Here is a 26,703-nt window from a genome sequence, read left to right as displayed (position 1 = left end):
AGACATGAGGAAATAAGGTCATGCTGCCGGTAGAGTAGGTGGGGAATATGATGCTCAAGAGGGAAGAGGATAAAGTACCTATGATGTTCAGAGTAGAGACTGAAAGCACCCTTAGAGATCATCTAGTGTAATCAATTGCCTCAGTACTCAATATCCATTATATGCCAAGCCCTGTCCACCTAAATGCTGAGGAACCAAAAATGAATAAAATATAGTCCCTACCACTGAGGGTAGATGAGATCATTAAGGTTTAAATAAGTGACTTGCCCAAGATCACAAAATAAGTTAGGATCAGTGACAGAATAAGAAAGCAGGTCTCCAGACCTCTAGTGAAGTAGAGAAAGTGGAGTGACAGGGAGCCCTCCTGCATGCCAGGCTCTTTACACAGAACATGGCATAACGGTCAAGAGCGCTAGCTCCCATTCAAATCCCACCTACACACTTATCACAGGGTTTGACTTCTGAAAAGTCCCTCAATCTATCCAAGCCTCAGAACAAAATTTATTTCAGAGTTGTGGTGAGAATTAAATAAGATAATACATGTACAATGAACAGTGGCAGGCACATATTAAGTATGCCAAAATATTACTTAACATCAATTTGAGGTAGGTATTATTAATCTTGTTTTACAGACAAGACTGAAGCTCTTTTTCACTTTGTCACACTGAGACAGTACTTCTCAAAACTACTTGCGGTGAAGAAGCAGTTTTTTGTTGTTTTGCTTTTTAAACTTCCAATCCATTACAGACAAATACATTTGTAAAATACAATTAAAATGTCAAATTACTGTAAAGGTCTCTAAGCGCTTAGTCTCAATTTCTGTACTCATCACAAACCAGCAAGTTTGCGAACTAGCATCCTATCTATTCAATGGGCTATAATTTGAGTAGCACAGCTCTAAACCACTCTCACCCATCCCTGTCAACCTCTATAAAAAGCAAAGCAAACAAAAAATAGAGTTTATTTCATTTCTTTCGAGTCCCTTAACCTGATTTCTTGTAGACTTTGGTGTTAGACTATAAAAAACTATCCTAGTCTTTTTCCTTTCTTCTCAAGAAAGAGAGAAGAGGATGCAGGTCAATGATGAGTTCAAGGATTTGCCACCAAACGCTTTAGGAGGTGATTTATCTTGCTCATCTGCCCTAGATCATGCTATATCCTGCAAGTCAAGATGATCCAGTCTTAATGAGGACTAACACCTTCCTGAAGCCCAGTGATCTGAAAGGACGGCATGTGCCTGAAGAGGCTAGTACTTCTAGACCCTCTCTCCCCAGACTAGAGGACATGAGGAAACCAGCCAGGAAGGGGAAGCATGTTGTAACTCTTCTTTTTGGTATTTCTAATTTTCAGTCTTGTATCATAGCTATTTACACAGTAGTCTTCTCTCTCCCACTAGGGAGTTTATTGACAGCAAGATGGATATCAGATTCATTCTTGAATGCCACTGTACACCCAACAGTGTGACTGGCTGGGGCAGATGAGCAGCTCTTAACCAGTGTGCCAAGACATAATAATGTACCTTGAATCTTCCAGGTGCATGGATAAAATTTCATCGGTGTACATAACTTCTTTCTGTTCTAACTGAGCTAATAGGGTAGTACTATTTTTCAGCACAACCCAGAGCTGAGTGGGTCGTATGACACGGTGTCTAGAGAGGTACAACCTGCTGCTGTGAACAGGGTGCTGCCATCAAGCAGGAATCAAAGCCTAAATGTTTCCTGCCATGTGAGAGGCCATGTAATATGGTCAAGAGAGTAACCTCTGAAGCCAAATGCCTTCATTCTGCCACTGAACCAGCTGTGTGACATGACCCTCAGTAAGTGTCTTAAGTTCTTTATGCTTCAGTTACCTCACCTATAAAATGGGGGTAGTGATACATATCTCTAGGGTTGCTGGAGGATAAAACAATCTAATTCATGTTTAAAACAATGTCTGGCACATCAGAAATATGCTACTGTTATTAGTATTGTTATTGTTAGAACCCAGAAGAACTTTTTCTTGTGAGTATGAAAGGTAGTGAGTTCTACTGTAACATTAATCTAGAGCTGAACTATGATCAAGGAAAGAATACTATCATTGTGGATGCAATAAATTTTAGTATCTGGAAATGTGCCTTGAACATAAAAGGAATCATGGGAGTAGGCACTCATTAAGTGTTAAATGAATAAAGAAATGAGTATCAAGAGTAAAGCAGTCCCCAGAGAGTACAACTTGAGAAGGCGGGCGGCAAGAGGCCCCTAAGTGAAGGTTCCCAGAAAGGCCTCTTTGTACCTTGAAGACCCAGAAGGCAGGTTGTTCTCCCCTTCCAGGCAACAGGGCTGCAAGGGCTGATACTGCAAGAAACCTCTGCTGGCTCACTGTTCGGTATCTCCGATGGAACCTCCACATTCTGTGGCTACTCTATTCTGAGCAAGGCTGCAGCAGGTTGTGCCATAGTAGTGTACATGTCCCCATTTTCCTATTGGAGGAACAGAGAGGGCGGCCTAACCCCTCCCAAGACAGACCCTGCCCCAAGTTAAAATAGTAACAGGGGATTATTAGCTTTGAATTCCTGCTTGCCTGTGGCGTCCCAGGTCCTGAACCCCACTTCCACTAGCTGTGTGAACTTGGGAAGGCACTTCGCTTCTCTGAGGTTCAGGCTCCCCATCTGTGAAATGGGGATGAAAATCCCTGCCCTGCTCACTTGCAGTGCAGGTTGTTGTGAGGGTCAAAGGAGATAACATAGGGGAGTGTACTGTTACCTGAGATTGCTACAAAAATGTGGACAGGGATATTCCCTGGGATGGACAGCTCCTGCAGGTCTTCCTAGACAGAGGCACCCTGGCAGTGAGCCAGTTGGCTGGAAGTAGGCGGTAGATGGTACACAACTTGGCACTGCAGCCAAGCACTGTGCCCCTCAGGTATAAGGGCAGTTGATTAAAATCCTTTCCTGTGAAATCAGTATTTTCTTCATTACAACAATCCTTCTCCTTGAAAACACCTAATGCTACCCCTCACAGTCCCACTAAGGCTTGATCCTGCCGAAAACGTATGCACTGGCATATAAATATACATATTTAATTTCCCACATTCAGACAGGAGAAAAGAAAGCTGACCTCTGTCCAGGGTGCTGATCTAAACACAACTCAGGGCTCTAAGCATCACCCCACAGTGCTGTATGTTTGGTCCAAAGAGGACCACTGAGAATGATGCCACCGTCACAGCCACTATGTCCCTCTGGTAACAACATTAATTCAACAAATATTACTAAGCTCTGCCTCTTGAGTGAACCACTGAGCAAGTGCATCCTTGTCTCCTGTTTAAGACCCTTCAGCAGCTTCGCACCACCAAGAATCAAGTCCAACTCCTTAAACGTGGTTTAGAAGCCTCTTCACTAAAGCTACCAAATTCATACACAACAATCCTCTAAGGGATTATAAGTCAACCCGCTTTACAGATGAGTAAACCCTAGTGCAGAAAGACAAAGGCAGTTGCCCAGGGTCACATAATGAGCACATTGGTATGAACTGAGTTCTTCCTGAAGGGCTAGGTATCTGACCCCAAGTATCAAACTTACAACCGCCTTTTCTTGGACTAGTCTATATGATGCAATATGGGGATGGGGCATTTATTGCTCAGGTGACCCCTTCAGGGAGCTGCTTAGATAAATGTCCCTTGCTGGAAGCTGCCAATCTGAACTCTCTCACTCCCATAGCTGCAGCATCATTGATAAACTTGGCGTAATGACCAAAATGTTCATTTGCATGTAATATAGTACACATTTGCATACCTAAGTTCAGGAGGCCCAGCCACCACGAGCATCAAATAAAAGTAAACCAATGAGGGCTTCCCTGGTGACACAGTGCTTAAGAATCCATCTGCCAGTGCAGGGGACATGGGTTCGAGCCCTGGTGTGGGAGGATTCCACATGCCACGGAGCAACTAAGCCCGTGTGCCATAACTACTGAGCTTGCACTCTAGAGCCGGCGAGCCACAACTACTGAAGCCTGTGCACCTAGAGCCCATGCTCTGCAACAAGAAAAGCCACCGCAATGAGAAGCCCATGCACCGCAACGAAGAGTAGACCCGGCTCGGCACAATAGAGAAAGCCCGCGCACAGCAACGAAGACCCAACACAGCCAAAAATAAATTAATTAATTAAATAAATTTTAAAAAACCAAAAAAGTAAACCAATGAACCACAACAACTTAGGGGGAAAAAAAAGCCAGCCCCCAAAATAATAAGCATAACATGCCCAATACCTAATGAACTTCTAAACTAATTTATTCAACTGATCATGACAGAAGCAGCTGTGGTCTCTACGGTCTTTTCCCCCCGTCATCCTCTTAGAAAGAATTAGCTAATCCTTTCTGGTCCCCTTTCCCCTCAAAAAGGACACTACACTAAACATGTTTCTATACTGCAATAGCTGGTATTAAAAAAAAAAAAAGTTTTCCCCAAACTTTAATAGATAGATTCTCAACTGCAGGAGCATGAGCTTTGGATAGAGACAGATCAGGATCAATCAATCATTTACTTACTAACTGTGTGACCTTGGACAAGTCATTAAATTCCCTGAGCTGATATTCTCTACTAAGCATACTTCCATATACTTCTTCCCTCCACACAGTGAATCATTTCCTGATTCACATACTAAAACCAAGCCCTGCTGATTTGGCCTCCTAAATATTTTTAGGATGTAGCCCTTCTTTCTCCATTCATATTACCACTCAATTCATCCTCCACACCGTCACAATATCACTACATGCCTCCTTTGCTTAAAACCAAAATTAAAGTTTGCTTATTTCAAAATTCTTGGCCATTAATTTGGGTGTTTGTACTTGTGTGTTTATTTGGTTTTTCTTTTTTTTTCCCAGTACGTGGTCCTCTCACTGTTGTGGCCTCTCCCGTTGCGGAGCACAGGCGCCGAACGCGCAGGCTCAGCGGCCATGGTTCATGGGCCTAACCGCTCCACAGCATGTGGGATCTTCCCGGACCGGGGCACGAACCCGTGTCCCCTGCATTGGCAGGCAGACTCTCAACCACTGTGCCACCAGGGAAGCCCAAGTACTTGTGTGTTTATTTTTTGAAATTACCGTAAGTAATCACCTAAACCCCAACCCCTCTATAGGACATAACTATTGTTAGCATCTTGGTATACTGCCTTCCAGTGTTTTTTCTTGTGCTATGTAATATTTGGATTACATAGTTAGATCACTGATTCAATTCTGTAACATAATTTTTTCAACTAACATTATAACATAGTATATATAACGTATCTGTCCTTATTGCTGCATAGCTTTCAATAAGCATCATTTTAAAATAATTATCATTTTTAATAACTCATAGTTTCCCCATGAGTGGATTTATAATTTAGACTGGTCACAGTTTAGGTGGTCATTTAAGCTTTCTCCAATTTCTCAATATTATAAATAATAGCATCTGAGGGAAAGTTCATTCTATATATTGGATTATTTCCTTAGGACAGAGTGTCCCAGAAGTGGAATTACTGTGTCAAAATGTATGAACATTTTTATGGTTGAGACACACTCTGCCTAATTGTTGTCCAAAAGTGCTGTACCAATCTACACTGCTATCACCAATGAATGCCACTTTCATGGCAACCTCACCAGAATCATGTACTGCATTAGTATGTGTGGTGGGGGGGGGGGGGGGGATAGGGGGTGGGGGTAGTTAACAGGGGAAAAGCAAATCCTCATTGTTGTTTTCATGTATACATGAAAATAATAGTCTCCCACGATTGTTACACTAAGTTTTGAGTCTACAGAGTTTTTGATTGCCACGAAGAAGTTATTGTAGGTTCTTAGAGGAATAATATGCTGAAAATTTATTTACTCATTTATCAAAAAATCATTTATTGAGTACCTGTTTCTGCCAGACACTGTACGAAGTATGGAAGTGAACAAAGTATTTACAGTCCCTGCCCCAGAGGAATTCACGGTCCACACAGTCCAGTGATGAAAACCAGAAACTATGTTTCATCCCTTTCATCTGGATAAGGGCTATGATAGGAACACGTGGGGACTCAGAGGCATGTCACTTACCAAAGGGACAGGACAGAAGGAAGAGGAGGCAGTCAGCAAGGAGTCATCGACAAGTTCTGATCTTGTCCATAGGGATAAGTTGAAGTTGACCCATACATAGATGAGAGGAAACACTTAGGAAAGAGGAAATAGCATGAGCAAAGTTGTGGAAACTGGACAGTGTTTCCACACTGAGTGAATAATAATATGTATTGCGGTTTCGCTGGAGTGTAGAGTCTAAGACTGGATGTTGCAAGAGATGATAGCAGGGCTTCCCTGGTGGCGCAGTGGTTGAGAGTCCGCCTGCCGATGCAGGGGACACGGGTTCGTGCCCCGGTCCGGGAAGATCCCACATGCTGCGGAGCGGCTGGGCCCGTGAGCCATGGCCGCTGGGCCTGCGCGTCCGGAGCCTGTGCTCCGCAACGGGAGAGGCCACAACAGTGCGAGGCCCGCGTACAGAAAAAAAAAAAAAAAAAAGAGATGATAGCAGAGAGCCTGGAAAAGGCCAGATCAGAAAGCCCTTGGGGACTGTTGAAGAGCTTGGACTTCATGGGAGCCATGACCCAGTCCTATGTCATATGCAGAAGAAAGCTCAGTAAGAAGGGCCTCAGAAGTCCCTATAGGTGTTGAGCGTCTGAACTACAGAAGCCAAACCCCGATCACAACATCCCACTGTGTCAACTTTTTTTGTCTCATATGTTAGTCTTCTCTTGCCAAGCAGTGAAGAACTTTTGGGGTATTTTTCACAGCACCTAGCACATTGCTAGGCACATGGCAGGGGCTCCAATAATGCTCATGGATCAACTAACTGGAGGTACCTCCTGCAATAATACATATACTCAAGAAACCCTTACTGCCCTGGCATAGCGCCAGCCAATCTCAGCGGGAGCTCAGTCACTGCCTCTCTTGGCAGATGTACTGCCTCAGAAAGCTACCTCCCCGCTTCTTGCTCCTTCTGCCAAATAAAAAAATGTGCCTGCGTACAAGAAACTATAAAGTATGTGATAACTAAGCAGCACATCGGGTGGCCAGCGGGGTGGCCTGAGGGTCATAAATCCTTCCCCATAGTACATTCCTCAAGCCAAGGACTCCCTCAGCTCTACTGGCAGTTTAGGAGTGCCACCACGACCCCCGCATTAAAATAAAATAGGTTTTTCCAATTGAGCACGTTAAAAGTCTCCTTTGAGTAGCTGCTGACCTTCTCTGAAGTATTACAACTTTCTACATTAATAACATCTGCTTTAATGACGACAAGGATATTAACAGGATGATTATTTCAACAATTAATATAATAGCAAGTCATTCATGCCCTGCTAGTAGTGGTATGAGCTGTGGGCAATGGGATCTGATGTGCTGCCTAAGATCCATCTGAGGAGGCAGTATTAAAATGATCTGTTTCTGTGTCATCTCCCCTCCCAGATTGTGAATTCATGGATGGCAGGGACCACAATCTATTTAATATCGGCATTCCTCCTGCCTTTCAGGATAACCCTGGCCCAGAGTGGTGCTCAGGGAGTACCTGCTGAAGTGAACTCCAGGTACCACTGTCCCCACCCTCTTCCTCATTCATACTTTTTAAGAAACAAAGAAGGAGGTGGTACAGATAACGAAGCCAGGAGACTTGGGAGACAGAAAGGAGACATCTTTGCAGGAGCCCAATCCACTCCAGCCTTTAGGAAAGGCTGTTTTGTAATATAAAAAATGATCATTATGATTCATTAATTGCTTATTTTGTGGTAGATGCCTTGCTAAGTATTTTACTTCTCATTCTTACAACAACTCTTTGAGGTTAAGAATTATATCAAGGTCACAATGGCCCTGAGACTCTTAGGACAACGACTGTGGAGTCAGACTACCTGGGTTCAAATCCCCGCTCTGCCATGTATCAGCTGTATGATGCTGGGTAAATGCCTTAACTCCTCTGTGCCTTAGTTTTCTCAGTTGTAAAATGAGAATAATATTACAGTACCTTCCCCATAAGGTTGTGAAAATTCGGTGAGATAACGTATCAGCAAGTGAAGCATTCAGGAGCTTTCTAAATGAAATTATTATTACTACTGGTCCCATTTAATAGATGGCTCCAAATACCACACTCTTAACATTGCATAAGGTTAAGAGAGATTGCTTCATCAATAAAGCAGGACCAGAACCAATTTCTGATTTGGTGATGGAGGCTGGAGCCAGAACGGTTTTCAGTGCACAAAGCCACTGATGTCATAACCTTGATGAAAACTCTTCAGGATAGCCTTTGTTTTCCATCCCCCAGGAAGATACAGTCACTGTCTCCTCTGGACCCTGATATTCTCTACAGACCTCTGACACAGAAACATGTGCTGCACCTTTGTGATTTACATATCTGTCTTTCTCCATTAGACTCTGAACTCCTAGAAGGCAGAGACTCTTTTATTAATCTTTGCAATCCCAGCCTCCGGCACTGCCCTGGCAAAAAGTAGATGCAAAAGGTGAAAGAACCCTAGGTGGGCACTGTTTCAGTAAATGGTTTCCCAGTGTTCCTGACATGGCAGCTCCTTAAAAGTGAACTGTATATTTGAAGTTCATGGGAAGAACCCAAGTTCCTCATCCATCAGTAGGGCAGAAGGACAGGCAAAACAGTGATGAGAGAGACAACAAAGGAGGATCAAAGCGAGAAGCTGGGGACCAGTGGTGTCTTTGTTCAGTAGACTCCAAGGAGCAGAGGCTCAAAAGAGAGGCTGAATCTTTAGCCCAGAAACTGCTGAATCTAAGCTTTCTGTGGTGGGGAAGATGTACAAGGTCCTCACCAAGCAGAGAGCAACAAAGGCTAGAAACTGCCATCCTCGTTGGAAATCAACACAGCAAGGGAGACCCAGTCTACTCTCTGAATTATCTGGTGACCCTGAGATGAGCCCAACCACTGGGCCCAACCATGCTGGTTTAAAGGAAAAAACACTGGGCAAAGAGTTCGAAGACTTGAGTTCAGTCCTGGAAATGTACCAATTTTTCAATTAATAAATACTTGAGGATCTACTATACGTCAGGATTGCACTAGGCACCTGTAATACAACAATGAACATATCACTAATCTGCTGTCAGCCCCTGGAAAAGTCACTACCCCTTCTCTGAGCCTCAGTGTCCTCATAACGACACGTGGAAGATAACCTCTAGGTCATAGGATTGTTTTGTGTATCAGATGTGTTTTGGAAAGTTTACTGTACAACTTTGCAAAGGTAAATGCTGTATTTTTTACTAGAGCTAAACTAGAAGGCTTAGTAAAAGCAAGGACAGCCCCCCCAAATAAATGCCAAGGACAACTACCTCTGCCAGGTCTGGATAGAAACCAGAGGCACATTCCTAACCACTGAATTCCATGTAAGATGGTGATGGAAAAGCAGAAATCTGACACGTTCTCTTCAAATTCCTCTCAGGATCTTTCCCATAGTTACTGGTATCAGTGTTCATCACTGGGAACTGCACTATGGGGCCTCTTGGATGAACCCCCTGGATGCAACTGAAACTTCTTAAAAGAAGAACAGACTTAAAACTTTGTGGGTTAGAGGCACCTTTCCAGACACTGAGCTAAAATTACCTGACCCCTGGTCTTTCAACTGTTTGGAAACATTTGGTGGCCACTAAGCCTGTTGTTTCCTCATTTTCCTGCTTACTGGCACAAACACAACAAAACAGAAAGCTTGATGCTCTAACAATGCTCTCTGATTAGTGGTTTGCAGAATCCTCTGTAATTTTATGATTTGCCGGCTAGAAGAGTAAGAACAATGGAGTGGAAATAGTGGTGTGGCCCAAGAGGCAGTCAAGCACCCTGAACTTTAGACTTTGTTCTACTGTGGACTGGCTCTGTAAACTTGATTACAGACCTTAATTGCCTCATCCAAAAAATGGAGGAACTGAACCGTATCAGTGTTGCATGAACTCTTCCATGAAAAACCAGTGTTCCTCAAGATGTTAATGAGAGTTCCTCAGAAAAGGGGCTCCAAGATCAAATAAAAACAGGAAACTTGTCATACTCCATGCCTTCCTCCCCACCCTCCCCAGTCACATGCACACTAAGGCTCTAAGAAGTCAACAATAAAGAAATGTACTTTGCATTATTCAGTCTGACTTTTCCTAGATTATTAACGTCTCTTCTGAGGAAGACACATTGGAATAGATCTCTCGGGTCCCTGGTCAGCTCTAACCCACTGTGATTTGTATCAGAAGTACTTAACCAGTGCCTGGAGCATCCCTGTTTCCCACTAACCCAGTGAGGCACTTAAATGATACTCTGGCTTACAGAATTTCATTTCATGTAGTTCACTTCACTGTAGTGAGAGTACTAATTTTTTTGTGTGACATCTTTACTGGAGTATAATTGTTCTACAATGGTGTATTAGTTTCTGCTTTATAACAAAGTGAATCAGCCATACATATACATATATCCCTATATCCCCTCCCTCTTGCATCTCCCTCCCACCTGCCCTATCCCACCCCTCTAGGTGGTCACAAAGCACCGAGCTGATCTCCCTGTGCTATGTGGCTGCTTCCCACTAGCTATCTATTTTACATTTGGTAGTGTATATATGTCAATGCTACTCTCTCACTTCGTCCGAGCTTACCCTTACCCTTCCCCGTGTCCTCATGTCCATTCTCTACATCTGTGTCTTTATTCCTGTCCTGCCCCTAGCCTCTTCAGAACCATTGTTTTTAGATTCCATATATATGTTAGCATATGGTATTTTTCTCTTTCTGACTTACTTCAGTCTGTATGACAGACTCTAGGTCCATCTGCCTCACTACAAATAACTCAATTTCATTTATTTTTATGGCTATGTAATATTCCATCGTATATATGTGCCACATCTTCTTTATCCATTCATCTGTCAATGGACACTTAGGTTGTGTCCATGTCCTGGCTATTGTAAATAGAGCTGCAATGAACATTGTGGTACATGACTCTTTGAATTATGGTTTTCTCAGGGTATATGCCCAGTACGGGATTGCTGGATCGTATGGTAGTTCTATTTTTTTTTTTAAATTTTATTTATTTTTGGCTGCGTTGGGTTTTCGTTGTTGCACATGGACTTTTCTCTAGTTGCGGTGAGCGGGGGGCTACTCTTAGTTACGGTGCATGGGCTTCTCATTGCAGTGGCTTCTCTTGTTGCGGAGCATGGGCTCTAGGCGCACGGGCTTCAGTAGTTGCCGCACACGGGCTCGTAGCTGTGGCACATGGGCTTAGTTGCTCCGTGGCATGTAGGAGCTTCCTGGACCAGGGATCGAACCCGTGTCCCCTGCACTGGCAGGCGGATTCTTAACCACTTCACCACCAGGGAAGTCCCTATTTTTAGTTTTTTAAGGAACCTCCACACTGTTCTCCATAGTGGCTGTATCAATTTACATTCCCACCAACAGTGCAAGAGGGTTCCCTTTTCTCCACACCCTCTCCAGCATTTATTGTTTGTAGACTTTTTGATGATGGCCATTCTCACTGGTGTGAGGTGATGCCTCATTGTGGTTTTGATTTGCATTTCTCTGATGATTACTGCTGTTGAGCATCCTTTCATGTGTTCGTTGGCAATCTGTATATCTTCTTTGGAGAAATGTCTATTTAGGTCTTCTGCCCATTTTTGGACTGGGTTGTTTGTTTTTTTTTTTTGATATTGAGCTGCATGAGCTGCTTGTAAATTTTGGAGGTTAATCCTTCATCAGTTGCTTCGTTTGCAAATATTTTCTCCCATTCTGAGGGTGAGAGTCAGAATACAAGACACTTAAAACACTAAGATGGGAAACCTGCAGTTACCAAGCTCCTAATACTTGTTCCATACTGTGCTCACATTTGTCCATACATTATATTATTTAATGCTTAGACAACCGTAAGAGATAGTTATCCTTTTATTACAGAGAAGAAAACTGAGGCTTGAAGAGGCTAAGTAACTTGCCCAAGGTCATTCAGCTAGAATATGATGAGCACCAGATTTCAAACCTAGGACTACCTGTCTCCCAATTCTTGGTTCTGTTTGGGGCTCTGCCACCATAATTACCAGAAGATCGATCACTAACCTTCTTCCCTAACCTTCCCTGGTCTCAACTGCCAAGTGGGAATAGTAATCCTTGCACTGCTGCCCTCAGAGTTGCCTTAAGACTCAAAGGCAATAATAGGTATGAAAGGGCTCTGTAATATATAAAGATATGAATATAAGGGGCACTTGAAATGTTGTGAACAAATGTTGGTATTTCCTTTCATGATTTTTTAAGGTACTTGAGGTTCTTGTAGGCGTCCCATGAAGCCAACTGTCCTTATCCCAGTCACCCCACCTCTCCGCCCCGCTCCAAAATAGTGTTCCTTAGAATTTTCCAGTTAGGATTTTGGATAAACAGAAAACACATCAACTTCCCAGTATTGAGTACTCTTTAGGCTAACTGTCAGAGTCACACTAAGCAGCCAATCTGCTTAAGGAGTCACAAGTAAAAACAGCAGTGGGGGTAGGAGTGTTGGGAGGCCTGTAGATATAGGAGACTCCTTAAATAGTGGAACATGCCTGGGAAATAGGTCCAAAGGGTCATTTGGGACAGCAGATCATAGAAGCCTTTGTATAAAATCTATCCAGAAGATCAATAAGTATGTTGTGTATGGGAGTAGGAGGGGGCAGGGTTGGCCAGCTTCAATTTGTTCTGGGATGGACAACACCTTGGCAGGGCCCTGACCGTAGAAACAGTAGTAGATGAGTAGGGCTCTCAACTCATTCTCTAGCCCAGCCTGGGATCACACCCTCATGATCCACACTGCTGTGGCCATCTGCTCCCTTCAGCTTCTGACAGAGTAAGGCCAAAAACAATAGCAAAGCATTCTTGGAACCAGGCCCTGGTCAGGGACAGATAAATAAATAGCAAAGTCCTTGCTCGTAGAGAGGAAGGCACTGCACCAACATAGTTTGAGTCTAACCAGAGGTTCTCTTGTAAAACAAAGTCTCTGGCTCATGGGGTATATTCAGGAATTGTGTGAACTGAATGAATCAAAGGAGCATTCTTCTATGACTTAAGAGCACCTGTGGTGTCAGGAGCCCTGGATTCCAGTCCTCATTCTGGCATGAATATAATTCAGTGAATCTGGGCAAATTACTTAACTTCTGTGGACCTCAGTTTACCAACATGTAAAGCAGGCTCTGTCTACCCCACAAGTTGTTATTTGTAGCCAGTGACATAATAGTTGAGACATCTACTCTGTAAATGGCATGAGATGGAATAGTGGGAGCTGACAGAGCATTGGGACACATGGTCTTAAAAGTTCAGAGCCCAGTCTGGAGAAGACTTGAAATAAGCTCCTTTTCTTTCTCCCCAGGCAATTTAAGTCTGCTTTTCTCACACTGAAGTCATTCTTTGCATTTCTATTGAAGGGAGAGGGAAATGTGCCACTCAAGTATGGAACAGAAAGGCTGCCATCTTTCTACCTTCCACAGTTTGTTCAGATTCACTGTACTGCAAAAGAGAGCAAAAGATTTGGATTTCTAATCCTAGCTTTTGTTAATCAAAAGCTGTAAAACCATAAACAAGCCTCAACCTCTCTCAGCCTTAGTTTCCTCATCTGTAAATTGGTGGAAGATTTCCTAAGTCATAAGATTATAGTTAAAATTCAATTAATTAATGATGAAAGAGTGTTTTGTAACCCACAAAATGCCACACAAACATCAGTCATTACAGAGCTGTCTTCCCATCAGCTCATGAGCTACACAGGACAGCAGTTATCACTAAATTGACAGGTGAGATAATCGAAGCCCAGAGAAAATACTGATGGTAACACACAGCTCAACTCTGACTTCCTCCAACAAAGGTAATTATTCCTTTTATTTGTTATAGGAGTTATTTATTAGTTTGTTAGCCTCATTAAACTAACAGATCTCTGGGGGACAGAGCTACATATATTTTATGCATTTTTGTACCTCAATGCCCAGCACTGGCACACCAGAAAGATGCTAAAGAAATAATGGCAGTAGAAACACATCCAGGACTCCTAATCCCAGGTATAGAGATCTTATAACAGGAAGTGGCCCAAACCTCATAGACTGACTCATCATAACTTATCTCTTCCTCAATTCCTCCACCCTAGCAAGACTTTCCATTACTAGAGAGAGTCTCTAAGCCTTTGTAGGTGCTGATCCCTTAGCCTTGAACATTCCTCATATGCTTCTTTGCTGAGCTAATTCCTATTCACCCCTCAGACCTGGAGGCCTTTCTAATCTCCCCTAATACTGGGTCAGGTATTCCCTCTCCACCGCCCCCCCTCCATGTCTGTTTTATCATAGAATCCTAGCACACAGCATGTGTCAAAAGTATCTGTTGATGGTTGAATGACTGAAATAGTGGATCTAGAAATCCAAAGGAGATTCTTGGCCTGGAAGTCAGGAGGGCTGACTGTTTCTAATTCTAGCTCCACCACTGCTGTGCTCAGTGATCTCGGGCAAGCCCCAGTCCTTCCTGGACCATCCATAAATGAGCTATCATCTATGAATGAACTCAAAAGCACCGACAATATATGAGACTTAGACTCATGCTAAGTCCTAAGGGTGAGGAACTTCTGAAGCCAGCTGTGTGCTCCAGAGGATGGGAGGTCCAATATCCTCACCCCAAGAGCAGCACCAGGTACATGGAACTATGCTGTCAGCAGCCTCCCAGCCTGTTGGTTTACTTAATTTCTCCTGATGAAGTGCCAAGAATAAATCGTAGGTGAGCAGCAGAACACGTTAATGAGACCAGAGCCTAATGAATCTTTTCCTTCCTGTGTCAATTAGAATTTCAAAGCTAGGATCCCCAAGGACCAATTTATTAGGAACAGAGAGAAGCCTTTTGTTCATCAGCTGCTGCCTGAGCTACTTTCCCTGGTCCTGTATGTCTGCTATGCAACAATCTTGCTTACTCAGATATGCCACCTGGTGAGACAGACAATACTTCTGGGCTCTGAACTTGAGGAAGGAGAGAAGGGGTCTAGGGTGTTTCTGGGGGTGAGTGGGGCGGTGGTTAAGAGAATCAGAGTAGCCCTGACTTGAATGCCACCTCCCAAGGATACTGGTCTTCAAAGAGCTAATAGCAGCAGATCAACTTGCCATTCACCCAACTAAGTAGCAGGTATTGTGTGACACCTATTTGCCTAAGGTATTTTGAATCCTCCCAACAACCCCCAAAGTAGGTATCAACAGCACTATTTTTTTTTTTTCGGCCGCACGGCGAGGCTTGCAGGATGGGCTCTCAGTTCCCTGGCCAGGGATTGAACCCAGGCCGCAGCAGTGAAAGCCTGGAATCCTAACCACTAGGCCACCAGGGAACTCCCTCAACAGCACTATTTTACAGACAGAGAAACTGTGGCTCTGAGAGACAAAGTAAGAATTTTAAGGAACTAAGGAACTAGTTGAGGAACTAGCTGAAGAACACAACCAGCAGTTGGTAGACAGGGATTTGAACTCACAATCTGAACTTGCAATTCCAGAGACTGGGCTCTTTCTATGAAACCACAGCAACCTTGCCCCAGGGCTGGCAGGGCCAGCAGCTGATGTCCTGAATGGCAGAGATGGCCTGTGGGCAGCCGTGGCCATGTTGGACACTTGCCACCAACACGCTGTCTTTTGCCCAGGCATAAGCAAGAGTGCCTGTGTATTGCTGGTCCTTCCATTCAATGACGTTGGCAATCTCACCCTGAGAACATAATCCAAGTAGAGTCACCATTGACATTACCCCCAGACTCCTCCCCCAGAAATCTTTTGATTTATGACGAGTTGCCAATCCTTGATCTAATAGCTCCCGGGTGCCTAGTTCTCTTGGCTCCCATACTGTCCTCTCCAAGTCACACAGGGCCAGCCCAGTTGCCACTGCAATGTCATCAACAGAGGCAAATTCCAAGGTGAGAAGGTAAGCAAGTCAGGTTTCCAAATGGCTATGAAATGGAATTTTAGGACTCTGGTGGGAAAAATGCTTAAGAGTGAGGTCAAGAGGTTTGTCCAAATTTACAGAACTAGAAAATAGCAAGAACCGGAACACAGGCATATATTGAATCCTAACCTGGCATCTATCTACCAAGAGCAGGAATAATAAATATAGAAAAAATGAGATCAGTGGTTTAAAATTTTTTTAAGCTTTTAATTTTGAGATAATTATAGATTCACATGCACTAATAAATACTTTTTTGGGGGGTGGGGGGTGCTGTGCCTCATGGCTTGCAGGGTCTTAGTTCCCCAACCAGTGACTGAACCCAGGTCCTCGGCAGTGAAAGCTCGGAGTCCTAACTGCTGGATCGCCAAGGAATTTCCCAATAAATACTTTTTTAAAGCACTTAGCACAGTGTCTGGCACATAGAAACCCACCCAAGAAGTGTTGGCTATTAGATAATTAGGAAAAAGGGAGAGGGCATTCAGGATGGGCTGTTGAGGAAGAATTACTAAGTTTCTCTTTACAGAATGCTGAGGTATACCCATATAACACTTTAAATAATCTTTCCAATGATCCCATCAAGCAGGTATTAACATCCCCATTTTACAGATGAGAAAACTGCTCTCAGAAGTCAACTAACTTATCCAAGATTACTTTGTCCCAGTACATGCCAAAGCTGGGATTCAAATCCAGATATATCCAATTCCAAACGCTATGCTCTTTCTACATTTGCTTCTCTCAAGATAATATGGGCTGGGCTTAAAAGACAAGCCTGGATGTAGACTGGAAGTTAAGAGCAGGCTGCCGGTTAAGTAGGGGGGATAGCATGAACTAAGATGCGAAATTTAGCAACATACTGTCTTTGCAAAGAGTGGTAGTTCAAAGACATTGGCCAGAATAAAACAGTAAACTCACATGACAAAGAAAAAATAAAAAGCTAAGGGGCAGATGGCAGAGGGTCACTGAATGCTAGCTGCTCTTGCCAACTATGTGGATCACAACTTGACTCTCTTTTGCTGGACACTAAAGAAAGAGAGGTAGCATGCCAAAACTGAAGAGCCATAGACTGGGAGGCAAAGGAAATCAAGTTCTACCACTAACTAGTTAAGTGGCATTGGGCAAGTCACTCGTCCTTTCTGGGTTTCTAATACCAGAGGATCAAACTAAAAGATGTCCAGGGACCTCTCTAACTTTGACCTTCCAGGAATCACTCTATTACCAGGTCATGTGTACAAATGTGAGTCTGGGAAATGCTAATGCTGTGATTAAACAAAGAAGCCTGAAATGAAACACAGTAATGGTATGATAGGAACCTTGGGTACAGGGATAGAGAAAGAGAGCTAAGTGAGGGAGAGGAGAATAAAGGAATTAAATGGGATCCAAGTTAATCTTGGATAAAAGCCAGAAGACAGCAGGCAGGCAAGGGAAGGGAGGCTGAACCAGAAAAGTTACCAATCCTGGCCTTCCTACTAACTTGCTATGTGGTCCTGGCTATTAGCCTCATTTTCCCATTGGCCAAATGCAGGGTCCTATATGTTCTGGCCTCAGCTGTCCCCTCTCCCCTCTCTCTTCTTTCTCTTTGGTGCTGTTCCAACCACACTCTCTGCCTCCTAGTTTCTCTACAAACATGCTCTTATCTTGGGGCCTAGCCTGCATATCTTTCACACATATGAAATAATCTAATAATTAATGATTTACTCGTTTTCTGTCTCCCCCACTGAAACAAGTTCCATGAAGGCAGTCTTTGTTTTGTTAACTACCATATCTCAGCTACAGGAATAGTATCAGGCATTTGTTGAATGGACCCCTAAGGTCCCTTCCAATTCTGGCATGCTATGATTAACTTACGGGCTTATGGAACTGGTGAAAATCTCAGAAGTTCAAAGTTCAAGCCTGGGTGAACTTAGGTTTAACCTGTCCTTTTGGCTCCAATTTTTGATATTTGCTTTGCCTCAGAGGGTCTTCAAAAATCATCTCCAAATGTAACAATCACATCCTAACACACAACTACACACATGCACAAATAGACAACTATATACCACTTAATTCAAGAATTATTATCGTATGCTAGATGTGAAACACAGTATTTCCTTAACCTGGAAAATGAGGCCTTATGCAGTTTAGCCCCAACTTACTTTGATAACTTTAACCCTAACCACACTCCATTCCTGAAATCCTATGCTCTGGCTACAACAGACTGTTTACTCTTCTCTGAGACACACATGGGAGCTTCTGTGCCTTTGCCCTCATTGGTCTCTTTGCTTGGAAGCTACAGACTCCCCTTCTCAACTGCCAAATACTTCATCTTTCACGACTGTCAAATGTTTCACCTTTGAAGTCCAACTCAAATATCACCTCTTCTGTGAAGCCTTCCTTGATCTCTCAGGCAGTCAGTGTCCCCCCCTCCTCCAAGTTCCCAAAGCACTCCACATGCTTCCATTATAGTGCTCATCACTGCCACCTACTTACTTTATCTACCTCTTCTCCTTGATCAGTTATGGGCTCCAAAGGCCTTGACCATGTGTTTGCCTTCTCCTTATCCCTAAGGACCTACCTCTGTGCCTGGCACAAATGTTTATCATATTGGATGTCAACATGGCACCACAACTAATAACACTTCTTAACCTTCACTGGCACACTTGATCAGATAGTTCTTCCAACCAAAAGTTGGTTTCCCTCATACTTCTACCCACTAATATGAACTCCTACGGGACTGGAGAAGAAGCTGGAAAGAAAGAGGAGAAATAGTATTTGCAGAGCCTTGAATGTCATGCTAAGGACACTGGATTTTATTCTAGAGGTTTTATGAGCAAGAAAGTGATAGGAATAAGATCTATATCTTAAAACCTATGGAGAGAAAAAGGGGGTTATATTTCAGGGTCAAAGACTGGAGATAGGGAGACAGGCTAGTTGACAATGAAAAAGTCTCAGTGAGAGAGGACTAAGATCTGGCCTTGGATGGTAGCACTGGGGATAAGAAGATGGGCAAAACATTTCAGAGACAAAACCACATAATGAAAGCAGTTGCCTACTTTACCTGAGTGAAACTCTGCTCAAAACAAACTTCCTCCAGGTGGAACTTTGTGACCTTTTTGCATCCAAGATGGCCCTGAGGGTAACCAGAGCAGGGAAAAAGCCTCCATGACTAGGTGAAGGGGAAGAAGCAAGTCTAGGATTAGCAAAGACCAAGCTCCAAGCCAGTGAGTAGGGCTGTAGGAGACAGCTCAATGTCCTGCTAATAGCTGCTACCTGCAGAAGTTTCTGCAAAGAAGTCGGGTCTGTGCCCTGAGCAGAAAGATGCCCTCCTGACTTGGAGAGCTCTAGCCAGCTTTAATACCAGAGACTCTGATGATTTTCAGCGGTGCTTTGTTAAGGAGAATTATCCAAAAACTGGAAGTAAGGGAAAAAGGTAACTGTGTGAACTTTTAAAGTCATGTTAGGACATTTTTTTTAGTATGTATCTGAGAGTCATCTGATACTCTTGGAGAATGGAATTTTGTTTGACTTACTGTTCACAAACAGTTAGGGCCCAAATATTTTAAAACTCTGCAAAGTTAGAGATTAACATATAGCAAACTGAGAAGCAGAAAAGATAACATGAAATGTTACATTTTTATTAGAACACTTATCAATTTTGGATCTAATTTAGCAATCTCATTTCAGCAATCCTTTTTCCACTAAGAACGTAAATCCAGTTTCTCAGCTATTCTCTTTCTGCTGGTTCCCACACTGAGATAAACAAAACTTGACACATGCTCACATGGATGAGAATTATGCCCTGACATAGTACACACATCCACAGGCCTGCCTACTTACCTCCCAGGAACCAGATGCCAGGAGGTAAAAGAAGCCTGACATCCAGGCACAGGATTTTAGTGAAGTGAAACAGGTGGTCACTTATGAAATGACATAAAGCTCAGTGTAGCAGAAAGGGCACAAAGCTGAGAGTCAGACCTGCCACTAATTTATTGTGTGACCTTGGGCCTATTACTTACTGCCCTTTGCTGGGCCTCAATTTCACAATTATAAAACGGGTAAGTTGATCTAGGTCAGTGTTGTTTTATAAACTGTGTTCCTGGCAACTATGCAGGTTTAAGGCAGATGCCTCAGAGCCTGTCTTTGATAAGGGGGAGGCTAGACTGGTGGACTCTGGGCCCACCACTGCCACTTCTAACAGAGCAGCTCTGTTTGAGATGTTGAGTTATATGTTTAAATAAAGGGCTCCTCCATAAACTTGATAACTGTTAGTTAAGATTTCTTCCCACTCTGACATCCTAAAATTCCATCATTTTATGGCAAATGATCCTGGGGACAATACAGAGCCAAAAATATCTCCTCTTATCCTATACTTAAAAACATATCATTAGAAGAGGGTCTCATTAAGAAGGCCCTAGCAGTTGAGTAGGAAGGGGTGAGGAAGGGGACAAGTGGGCAGAGGAGGGCTCAGAAAAGGGCAGAGACTAAAGGCCTGTCCCTTTTGCAAATGAAGATTGAGTGGAACCCAAGGCCAAGGACAGAACCCTTTCAGGGAGGGCTTAGATTCACTGGCCTTATCAAGACTAAGGAGTTGGACTCTAGCCCCTGACTCTGCCACATAAAGGCAGATGCCTTCAGTTTCCTTAGACTAAAATCTCTACACGTAATGTACTTTGTAAACTGAAAAATGATTACAGATTTGAAGACCTATTAGAGCAATCTTATTCTTAAATCTTTTATATTATTCTCTTCTCCTGCCAGGTCCCTGAAGGAGGCTCATCACACTTGAGATGTATAGACCCTCTCTCTTCCTTCCTTACATTTCAGAGTTGGGCATACAAGGGGCTTATTGCTTGGAATATTCCCCTCATTCAACTTTGAAAATGACAAGTACACTTCTTACTAGGGAGTCCATGTTCCATGTTGAAGATGGAAACCTGGCCTCTCACTTAGTGATTGGACCTCTGGGCCACACACGTGGATCCTAGAGAAGTTGGTTTGAGGCAGGGCAGAGCAGAAGAAACTCATGGGAAAATGCACTGAAGGCATGGAGATATTCCCATTATACTAAAGCCACTGCATACCCCTTCCTGGGCACTCTTGAACACTCTACCCTCCTGGAAGGGCAGAGGCCAGAGGAAGTATGATACTCAGGAAAGAGCTTACTATACTAAATGCTTGGAGTCTATGGAAGGAGGAGGACCTGAGTTCAAAACCCAGCTCTTTCACAGACTAAGTATATGAACTCTGGCAAATTCATTTACTTCACTGAGGCTCAGCTTTTCCCTCTGGAGCTATTAATAACTTAATGAGTTATAAAGATTAACAAAGATAATTTTAACTTAAAACACCTATGACAATACCTGGCACATAGTAGGCACTTGATACATGTGACTTCCATCAACAGGGAAAGGGCAAATAGCAAAAGATGACTGAACGTGATTCACATGACAGGTAGGGAGGACTAGGGGACGAACCCCAGCAAGTATATCAGAGCCGTGAGTGGCTCAGAATGGGAATGGGCTGATTTGGAGAGTCTGTTGTGCTATCTAAGAGCATCTGGATCCTGTACCAGCCAAAGCAAATCAAACAGGAGTGCTTATGAAGAGCTTCTTTCTAAAACAAGTACGGGCTGTGTTACTGACACACGCCACAGGGGAATTGAGAAGACTGCTGGCAGAGATGTTAAAAAAACTGACAAGCTTTCAGTTCCAATCTTTGCTACTACCTACGTATGGGTACAGCTGACCTTGGTTCCAGAGGAGAAAACCCTGGACTGAGACACAAGAGACCTAGGTGCTGGTCTGAGCGTGACTCTGAGCAGGCGACATCATCTCTCAGGCCTCAGTTTTTTCTTTCTCCTCCAAATAATAACAATTCTTTACATGCCTACTCTATTATCACTATCCTCATTTTCTATGGCTCAGAGAAATTAAGCTAATACAGGCAGGCATCTGAATTCCAGGTCTGCTGTTAAAGCCAGTCGTCTTTCCACTCTATTGCATCATCTCTCAGTGTTAACTGACGGGGTGAAACCAGGTGGACCAAGGCATTTGAGGACCTGAAAATTTTATGATTCTTAGCAGCTTGAAATTGTGGTTTCAAGAGCATTCTAAATATATACTGTAGTGCTAACCTGCTAGTTAAGAAGCCTTCTATAAATGAAATCCTCAACACCAAGGGCAAAAGCTGAGTACAAGCCAACTTGAGAGCCAGAGAAGAGCAGACAATGAAATTTTAGGAAGCCTTGAAGAGGCCCTTGGAGAATACATTGCCTAATTCATTTTACAGATGGGGATATGGAGGCTGCAAAAAGAGAAACAGCTTGACTGGGAACACCCAGAAAGTGGGTGACAGAGCACAAACTGGGTTCTATGTCGCATGGACTCTCTCATACTCGTTATCTACTCAGTCTCCAACATTCCAGGCCGTTCTGATTTTCTCATTGATATTTTTTTTCCAAATGCTGAGTGACAGGCAGGTCACTGCCCCTGCAGCCGACTCCCAAACACTTCTCGTTGTAGGTAATGGCTCTTCCTTTCTGTCTCTGCTGCAGCATTAAGCAGGACTGAATCTGAGTCTTCTCTTTCGGCCCCCTCCTCTTTTTTTCCTTTGAATGACAGACAAAGTGCCTTTGGAGGCACAGAACTGGAAGAGACATACCAGCAATTATAGAACAAATTTCTACTTCATTCCCTCTTTTTGGAGCTGAGGAAACTGAGGCCCAGAGATATTAAATGCTTTCCCAAGGTTGAGTTAGTAGAACAGGCTTAAGAGCCTGGGTCACAATACTCACCTTCTACTACAATCTGACACTGAACACAGGGTATCAGAATTTATTTCAACCACTAGTGGCTGAACACAAATCCAGGCCAGGCATTTTTTCATCATCTCCTATTAGCATCACAATAACTGTATAGGCATTATTGTTCCCATTTTGCAGAGGAGGAAACTACAGCTAGGAGAGGTTAGTCACAAAGGAAATGAATGTCACAGCAAGGATTCAAATCTTTGGCTTTAAAGCTTCCTCTCTTTCCCCAGCAGCATACAGCCTGAGGTTTTTAAGAATATACACAATGGTGGGAAAGATGGAGTTAATTAATCTTCCTAAAGACCAGTTATCCAATTAATCTTCCTAAAGACCAGTTATCCTGTAGATAACTTTGTCTATTGCCCTATGCACTTAAGTACATTAACTCTTGATATATTATGCTAACTGAGGAGATGGGGAGGGAGATGAAGGTAAGGGAGACCAGTAGAGACTCCTGATACAAAATGACAGATAACTCAAAGGAAGCAATTTCTGCTTTTGTGTTAATGTGATCTTTTGTAGGACAGTTTTGGGGCTTTTTTCTGCATCTGCCCCATTAGGTCATAAGTCCCCTTTACTCATGTCCTACTCATCTCATGATTCTGGTATCACACTTGCTGATGGACCTTGGTTTCCTGATTTATGGTTTCCCAGCTTGGGTTTTTGATCTCTTGGCCTTATTCTTAGGCTCAGATCCCTACCTCTCTGCCACAGTCAACGGCCTTAAAACTGCCCTCTAGGAGCTGTCAGTCACTCTTCTGTCAGGCTTGCCGCTCCAGTGGGACACAAACATGCCTCATGAATACAGGCAAAAATCTTCAACAAAATATTAGTAAACCAAAACCAACACCATACAAAAAGGATTATATACTATAAACAAGTGGGATTTATTCTAGGAATGAGCTTGGTTTAAAATCCAAAAATCAATAACATAGTGCCATGTTAGTAGAATAAAGGATAAAAACCACACAAACAAAATCCAACATCCATCCATAATAAAACCTCTGAGTAAACTAGAAATAGAAAAGAACTTAACTTGGCCTGATAAAAGAAGTCTACCAAAAAACCCTACAGCTAACATCACTTAATGGTGAAAGACTGAATATTTTCTCCTTAAAATTGGGAACAAGAGGGCTTCCCCGGTGGCACAATGGTTGAGAGTCCGCCTGCCGATGCAGGGGACACGGGTTCATGCCCCGGTCCGGGAAGATCCCACATGCCGCAGAGCATGCCTGTGCGTCCGGAGCCTGTGCTCTGCAACGGGAGAGGCCACAACAGTGAGAGGCCCGCGTACCGCCAAAAAAAAAAAAAAAAATTGGGAACAAGGTAAGCGTGTCTGCTTTCACCAATTCTGTTCAACACTGTACCAGAGGTCCTAGCCGGTACAGTCACGCAGAGCGATTTTGTGGACATTAAGATTATGTCATTCCTCTACTCAAAACTCTCCAGTGGCTTCCTATTTCACTCAGAATAAAGCCCTACAAGATCTGAGTCCCTGTCTACCCTTGTGACTTCTTCTCCATAATCCACTCTCCCTATTGCTCGCTTCATCTCTAGCTACACTGACCTCCTTTTGTTCCTCAAGACACTAAGCGTGCTCCTGTTTCAGGGCTTCTGAACTTGCTGAACTCTATGCATGGAATGTTATTCCCCAAGATATACACATAGCTCATACTACTTCAGCTCGTGCATATTTCTGAACAGATTTTATTTTCTCACAGAGGCCTTCTTTCATCACACAGTCCCTCCCTATTCCCTTACCTTGCTTTATTTTTATTCCTATGTATTCATTTGTTTATCCTCCACTAGAATTTAGGATACAAGACAGAAAACTATTTTCTTCACTGCTACATTTCAAACACTTAAAACTGTGCCTGGCACATGGTGGACACTCAATAAATACACACTGAATGAATGGACGTCTTTAAAAAGATATTCATGTATAGGAGAATGAATAAAGGCGGGGTTGGGAGGGTGGGAACCACTGTCCCAAGAGTCTGAGAAGGACCAAGGTTTTAGGTCATGGAGGAAGAACCAGTGTAGAATAGAAAAAACTTGGTTCTCTAAAGCCAGATTCTTCTAAGTTCTAAGCTTAGGTCTTCCAGTCACTGCCTGTGTATCCCTCTCTAAGTCTCTGGAACTTATAAAATGAGAATATCACCACCTACCTCCCAAGCTGTTATGAAATCAATTTATGTATTCAATATAGCACCTGATAATATCGTAGATACTACAAATAATTAAACATTCTGATACCTCTGTCCCTCAAGAAGAACCTAGAACTACCTTAAAAATTACCTAGCTCCACCTTATTGAAATGCATAGATGTCTATAGGGCTGTTGCCCCTAAAGTTTGACCTTCATACCCATTTTAACTTCTCTTTCTTATCATTCTTCTTTTACCTCTCCCTTACTGTTAGCTTTCAGCTCTCACCACTAGCTGCTGCTAATATAGCAGCTCCTCCTCCCCTTTTTATACGCCGCTCTTAATCTTATGGAGGTTTAGAAACCAGATTGCTAAGCTTGTTACAACAAAACGTAAAAATAGGAATAAATTAGTGCTGTGCAAGGTATTAAGGATGACAATGCTTTGCTACCTTCTTATTTTTCAGCTGGACTCTGGAAAATTGAGGATGTTAGATAAATAAGATACTATATGGGTATCAGTATATTATACAATCTTTTAAATAGAATCATTCATATTTTAAAATAGTCAATAGTGGAACTTTTTCACAGGGCAGTTGTCACGAAAACAATAAAAGCCAAGCTTGATGCCCAGGCCATGTAAAGGCCAGAAGCTATAGAACATTAGATTAACCAAGACAGAAAGAGAGGACAGCAAGAGTCTGGAGATTCAGAATAGGAGGGTATGTTGGCCAGTGTGGATTCCAAGAGCATCAGGTTGGAGGACCGATCCCTCTGTGCACCCTCAGGCAGGCAGACGGAAGAATAGAATGCCCCTTGTTACAGAGTATGAAGAGAGTGACCTATGTCACTGGCCAAGAGCGAGAGAAATGGTGGGAAAACTGGAATGCCCACGGCCTCTGATAAGATATGAGACTGCAGTACAAGTGCCTTTTTCACTAGCAGTTGGAGGGTGGGGGTTGGGGGAAGGCAGGGAACCTAGGGCCAGAAGAGGAATAGCCCTCCTGTTCTAACATGCTGGGGATGGACTCTTGAAACCAACTATAATATCTGTACTGGCAGTGGCCTTGGAGCCAGGCTGTGTGAGTGCATTTAAACCTGCGCTCTGCAGCCCACATGCTGCAAATCATGGCTGCCAATGCTGCCTGGTTTGTCTCTGTACCCTGGAAAGACTGAACTTGTGGAAAGACTGAACTTCCGGTAGGGCCTGCAGAAGGAGAGGAGGAGAAGGGCCTGGGAGAAAATTTACAGTGTAAATTTCCAAGGCAAAACCTTCCCTTTTACCTTTGGGGAGTTGGGTGGCAATCAGGTCAGGGACTGAGATGCCAAGGATACTTATAACACTTACTTCTCACCTCTCATTTCAGTCATGCTGTTTTACAGTTCACAAAGCTTTCCAACTTGCATCTCCCATTTGATTGTCTACAATATCCTGTATGGTTGGTGCACACAAAATAGACATATGGGTGCAGTGAGGCACTCCAATTTACAAATAGGGAAATGGAGATTATCCAAGCGCAAATACTGAACGAGAAGACAAAAACCCAGGTTTTCCAACTGCAACTCAGCTCTCCAGGTCCCCATCTGTGCTGGCCCAAGTGCTTATGGAATCCCACGTGTTATAGGTGTTTTCCTCTCCTTCCAGTCATATTTAGCCTTGGCCTCCGCCTGCTTGAAGGCTCTTCCTTTCCCCCTCACTAAAAATGCCATTGCTCAGAAAGGACCCCCCCAACTCTTGCCTGCCCTGCTGGGCCCTTCAAATAACTAGACCTCCTTCCTGAATCCCTAAGGAGGTCTGTTTTCTTGAACTTTATAAGAAAAATCATGATTCCAGGGAGATTAGCATTCCAAGGAAAGCCTGCC

The 26,703-nt window shown here is 43.3% G+C and overlaps 1 protein-coding gene across 4 annotated transcripts in view; it reads right to left on the bottom strand.

Moving 5' to 3' along the window:
* Positions 1–26,703, bottom strand: part of RALY (RALY heterogeneous nuclear ribonucleoprotein) — a 79,581-nt gene that overhangs the window by 16,111 nt on the left and 36,767 nt on the right. The window lies entirely within an intron of this gene.

The sequence above is a fragment of the Leucopleurus acutus genome, assembly GCF_964270905.1.
Source record: "Leucopleurus acutus genome assembly, chromosome: 16".
Lineage (NCBI taxonomy): Eukaryota > Metazoa > Chordata > Mammalia > Artiodactyla > Delphinidae > Leucopleurus > Leucopleurus acutus.
The sequence above is the reverse complement of the archived record's forward strand: the minus strand, read 5'-3'. Positions and strand labels throughout refer to the sequence as shown.